The following is a 6,433-nucleotide window of genomic DNA, read 5'->3' on the forward strand; positions in this document are numbered from 1 at the left end:
TAATGTAGAGCTCCGGACAAGTTTTCTTGCGCGCACCCATTTTTAACACGTATTGACTGTCGTACAGTCTGACATCAATGACAACTGAGATCCCACAGTGTGACATGATCATCATGTTCGTACAGTCTGACAAGTACAATCCTAAATGACTTTTCTTTTTAAATCGCACAGTGTGAGCCCGGCTTTAGTCATGAGATGATTCACGAGCGTGCAAAACTGCACTTAAAAACTGCGGCGCTTTCAGCGGTGAGTGAATTCTGACAAAATGTTTCTGATTGGCCATTGCGTTCAAGAAATCAACAGATATGTCTGTGATTGGTTACATTGCTCAACAGTTGCCGGAGTCCGATTTGACTGACCACAGGTCGAGAATAAGGAGAGATGACTGACAAGACCATGCTGGAGTATTTGCTGCTTAACAGATCCTGAGCTTATTGACAAATATCTGATCTTGTAAGATGTGCTCCCTTGCGAAATCGAATGTGAAAGTTCAACAGCACGGACACTCATTCAAAAGAGCTTTAAATACTCCGCATAATGAGAACGGGTCCCTGATACACCAAAATGATATAGCCTGCAAAATTAGACTGTTTAAAGGAGTGGACACGAAAATCGCTGGAGCAAAACACATGTTGCGGGAGAAATGGTCAGAAATTCAGTGGGAGCGGGACTAAGAAAACAGCCGAATCCCGGACATTTTGGGCAATTAAGAAATCCCGGCCGGGTGCATTTTTTTAGGTCCAAAAAGAGGACATGACCAGAGAAAAGAGGACGTATGGTCACCCTAGTAGTAAATCTCCATCACATGCTTTCAGATGGAACAGCATTTAATACACAGAGCCATAGATCACTGACAAGCTACGCAATATCGCGTTCCTAATCGCAGATTAATCGCATTCGATTATGAATGCGATATTGCGTAGCTTGTCAGCGAACTACGGCTCTGTGTATTAAATGCCGCTCCATCTCCTTCAGAAATCCTAAAAGATTCCTCCGATCCTAGGCTAAAATCTGTAGTCTCTGATCGTTAGTTTGACTTGCTCACCGACAGCCGATTAATGACCGTTATGATCAAATTTTACCTCTGGTAAAAATTCTGGCAGTGTCAGAAGATTTGCCGCACAGTCCTGCAGTGTGACTTGCCTTGTCTTCGTTTATCAAGACAAGCCATGATCAGAATTAATGCTAGAAATTTCTTTTAACCATTGCTATGATAAACACTGGTTGCGTTGCTGTTTTCATGTGGGTGTGTAGTGCTGCTTACACTATCTTCTTAAATACGCAGGTATTGCCGCCATTCATAGACTTTTCACGATAGCCAACATTTCAGTCCCACGTGTAATGCAGCTCACAGTCACTGAACGTGTATGGGTTGATAATGTAGAACTCCGGACAAGTTTTCTTGCGCGCACCCATTTTTAACACGTATTGACTGTCGTACAGTCTGACATCAATGACAACTGAGATCCCACAGTGTGACATGATCATCATGTTCGTACAGTCTGACAAGTACAATCCTAAATGACTTTTCTTTTTAAATCGCACAGTGTGAGCCCGGCTTTAGTCATGAGATGATTCACGAGCGTGCAAAACTGCACTTAAAAACTGCGGCGCGTTCAGCAGTGAGTGTAAATTCTGACAAAACATTTCTGATTGGCCATTGTGTTTAAGAAATCAACAGATATGTCTGTGATTGGTTACATTGCTCAACGTTGCAAAAACACGTTGAGGGTATTTAGCGCTTGGCTAAGCGCTCCAATTGCAGCGGGGCCAACATCAGGGATTACATGACTAACAACACCCCCACCCCAATGTCGCCCATGCCTAACAGTGTGTGTGTTTTTGTGTGTGTGTTGAATTTCCCTCTGTGATAAATTCATTTACACATTACTGTGGCATTTAATATGATGTAATGGAAGAATAATGCACACATATATTAACTGCATATGGTTCATTTTTATTTTTTATTTTCCTGAAATAATTTGGCACGGAGTTCAAGGAACAGAGGTAAGTCTGCTGTGTATATTTACCTCTTATCTTGTTAATCGAGTTGATTATTGAATATGCTCCTCTCGCATGAATTAGGTTAATTATCTGAATGTGCTCCTTCCGAACTTTATTAATAAAACATAATACAGCGAGCGCTCATTCAAAAGCAATTTCAATACCCCACATATTGATAGTGGCTTCTTGATGCTCAAAAATTCTATTCAGTATAAGTTCTCACATATTCCGTCTGCAGTGCATATGCGATGCTTTTTTTTTTTTTTTCTCGCCGCCCATGTTAACGAATTAGACCCAAATAGCACACTTCATCTGGAAAGCATCTACTGTGTACAAACATCTGATTTAAGTTTTACATACATTCTAAATCATAAACATCTTAAAGACATTTTCTAAACGTCTATTTGACATCTAAAAGGAAACATCCTATAGACTTATTGCAGATGAAAACCCTCTAAAAAAAAACATATTGAGTGCAGATTGGAGACCCTTGGCTTAAAAGAATGAAGAATGTTGTATGCAATATGTTATAAAGAATGCTTATATAACCATTGGTCTTTCCTTGAAAATAAGACCATGTTCTTATTTCTTTTTGAGAAGTGGTTTTATTTGGTTTTAAGATGTGCAATGAAGCACAGTACATAATATGTGTCTATATTGCATAATATCATAATATCATTCATATTAATAGGTTTTCTCCAGGAAGACATATTGAGTTTGGAAATTTTAGATAAATGCTTAGTGTTACTATTTACCTAAACCCATTAGGTTTTAGTCGACTAAAACTGAAGCAATTCAGATGACTAAAATTTAACCGAAACTGAATGACAATTTAGTCAAAAGACTGACTAAAACTAAATCAAAATATGCTGTCAAAATTAACACTGCAGGCTAGTGAATAAGACATTGCGTCAGCACAATATTATATTGATTATTATAACACACATAGAGCTTGAGACAGATCAGACACAGTTATTTGTTGTATTTCATATATGATCCACATGACCCCTCTTTCAACAAGCAGACTAGGCCCCTAAGCTTGTGGTAGACTTGTCCTTTGCATTTTTTCTTCAAACACTCTTTTGCTCATCAACACAACTTCCAGCAAGGATCAGTTTGAGCCTCAACAAACTGCATCATGAAACTGTTTCAAATTGGTAAGACATGCAAGTTTCAAGCTTTAGGCTGTTTCACACGGAGCACGATGCAAAAAAAGTGAAACAAATTGCCAATGAATGGTGCTTTCACACCAAGTGCGAAATGATTGATCACCTTCTGCTAATTCTCGCCTGCATGCTAGGTGGCGCTGACCAACAATGTAATTTTCCTCAGATATGTATCTTGTATATGGAGTTAACATCGCCCGCTGCTCAATATACAGCATTAAATTAAGATATATAAAGTTTACACCAGAAACACAAACTATCTATAATGCTTACAGTAATACATCTTAAAATATACACCCGCTTATCATTTGTCATAAACATCCTTTATTGTTATAAAAATACCATGAGCTGCAAAAAAAAAAAACATGTACAGAAAATATATTGTCACAATCATATGTCTATTTGCTTTGATATTTCATGTGCAGAAAAATGTTTCTCTTAATTTTTTAACATGGAAGGGCACGAGATATGAGTACAGATCTGTACGTGCTCTGACTCACAACACTCGCGCATGTGGAAGAAAATGGACAGTGCTCTTCAGATCACATAATTCAGTGGGAAATTAACAGAAATTATATTCTGTATAAAAAACATGTGAGAATAAATCTGTTCTCAAATATCAATAATAAGAAGAACTCCGCATCCACTCTCTTCTCTCTTCCGTGATACTCTACTCTTCTTCTGTGTTTGTTTTCACTGGTTTTCGGAAGAGTGTCACCACTCCTGCCCTATTGTGCAACAGCAGCTGCTCCAGGCATGTGATCTAAGCTCAAATCTAATTGGATGGCCCATTTCATCGCGGAGCGATGGGGAAAAAAATCGACCTGGTGTGAATATCCCCATAGGGATCTATTGTTTCAATTCAAAAGTGTCATCACGCCAAACATTTGCGCTGAATTTTCACATTCTGTGTGAAAAGGCCTTTAGTCTTATAAGTATCACATACCCAGCCTTCAGCTGCACAGACTTCCTCTAAAGAAATGTATTTAAAGAGTTACTGGGAGGAAGCTCTCCACCTGGTGGAGTGAACTACCATGTCGCCAGAGGTAGGAGCAACCCAGCACTGCTATATCCCAATTTAATTGCCCTGACCACCCAGCAGGCAGGATCAAGATGGAACCAGTCTTTTTACAAGAAACCAGATCATTGTGCTTATGGCAATTTGATAAGCCAGTAGTCTACTACTGGCTAAAGGGCAGTGCTACATTCATGTTTCAACCTACTGGAAAGTCTACAACTGTTTTCCAACTTAATGCCAGCATGATGCACACCAATCAGATGAGAATGAGCTGGATGTTTTATTTAAATTTCTTAATAACATCAATCCACAAATCTATCTTGTGATGCAGTCTGAAATCGATATCACACCATGTTTGCTCATTTAGGCCAGAGGATAACTGGGCCACCGACTGAGCCTGGTATCTCCCTAGGTCTTTTTTTCTGCATTTCTGTCACCTGATGGAGTTGACACCACTGTTGCCTTTGACCTGCTTAGATAGGGTTTAAAACACTTAATGTTTAGTCAAATTACTGATTTGACTGCATTGACAGCATTGAATGAGAACAAAACTTGAAGTGAACTGAGCTTTCATAATTGATTAACTTTGCACGTTGAACTGATTCAACACTGAACTGAGCTGAAGAATGCCACTTTTGTCTTTTTTTAGAGCTGCATTACATGAATTTACTGCTTTATGCTGAATAAATAAGAAATGTAAATTTGAAGGATTTTGTAGAGCCCTTCCTCTTTTTTTTTTTTTTTTGCTGATCCTATGGCCTGATATAATATCACCTGAAAAGCTAAGGTGAACTACATTGTATTTGGCAATTGGCATTAAAGCAGAACATGATGAATCAGTTTAATGATTAGATTTCCAGTGAGGGTGTTCTGCCAGTTTCTGATCTTTCTGCTTGGAGTCAAACTATGTGTGAATGCTGGGAATTTCTTTGGGAATTTGCCACTGGCTCTGATGTCTCTATGGTGGTTAAACATGAGATATAATTAGTTTTGGGTAAATCTATTGGGCAGACTTCGGTCTCAATCTATTATTTGTTCCTATAAAGTCTCATAACGTTATATCTTATATAATTTTAATGCTGTATATCAGAGTGCTGCCTTTGTGCTCTTGACTGAATTGCCTAGCTACATTTATGATGGCTGTTGTTTTTGTTTATTAAGTGTTATTATTTAAAAAAATAATCAGCAGTAAAGACAGTAAAGAAAGAGACTGAAACAGGGTTGTAAACAAGGAAGCTATATTTACTTTCAACAACACCTTGTAGGATGCAGCCAACAAATGCACTGAGCATCACTGTCATCGGAAATCACCCTTAACAGATGAAAGGACAGTACAACAAAGATATCGCTTTCCTCAGCGGACATTCAAACTAATGTTTTATTGTGAATATGAGATTGAGCTGATGAATGAATGTTGTATCAGATGCAGGTGATCACACTCCCTCAGTCCATCTCTCACTTAAAATACTCTACATCACTGATTCTCAAAGTGTGGTACGGGCTCCCTTTAGTGGTACGCAGATGAATCACTGACTTATATCACTGTCATCGGAAATCACCCTTAACAGATGAAAGGACAGTACAACAAAGATATCGCTTTCCTCAGCGGACATTCAAACTAATGTTTCATTGTGAATATGAGATTGAGCTGAAGAATGAATGCTGTATAAGATGCAGGTAATCACACTCACGCAGTCCATCTCTCTCTCATAATACTCTCCATAATACAGTGAGCTTTTAATACAGTAATACAATAAGTTTTCAATGAAGCAATATTCCTTTGTTACTAGTTCTAAAGAGACATTTTCGAATTAGTAATGGAGGCATGAGGTCTGCTGATAAACTGTCAACTTGAGATTTGAATCTGTGGTGGAAAGAAGTAGTTCCACACAAAAGATCGTTTTTAAAGACACTCCATTGTTGTTTCTTATGTATTTATACACTCGTGCCGTCAAACAGTTGTATAAATGCAATATCACATGAGTAGCAGTATCACACAAGTAGCAGTGCGATATGGCTATATTGGCATGCTGTGATTGCCTACGGCACAAGATATACAGCCATATCGCACTGCTGCTCATGTAATGTTGATTATATAATTATATATGTGTGTGTGTGTGTGTGTGTGTGTGTGTGTGTGTGTGTGTGTGTGTGTGTGTGTGTGTGTGTGTGTGTGTGTGTGTGTGTGTGTGTGTGTGTGTGTGTGTGTGTGTGTGTGTGTGTGTGTGTGTGTGTGTGTGTGTGT

General features: G+C 38.6%; 1 protein-coding gene across 1 annotated transcript in view; it reads right to left on the reverse strand.

Annotated features, from left to right (window-relative positions):
- Nucleotides 1–6,433, reverse strand: part of cdh19 (cadherin 19, type 2) — a 74,074-nt gene that overhangs the window by 47,337 nt on the left and 20,304 nt on the right. The window lies entirely within an intron of this gene.

This window comes from Sinocyclocheilus anshuiensis, unplaced genomic scaffold, assembly GCF_001515605.1.
Source record: "Sinocyclocheilus anshuiensis isolate Anshui unplaced genomic scaffold, SAMN03320099.WGS_v1.1 scaffold631, whole genome shotgun sequence".
In the NCBI taxonomy this organism is placed as follows: Eukaryota; Metazoa; Chordata; class Actinopteri; order Cypriniformes; family Cyprinidae; genus Sinocyclocheilus; species Sinocyclocheilus anshuiensis.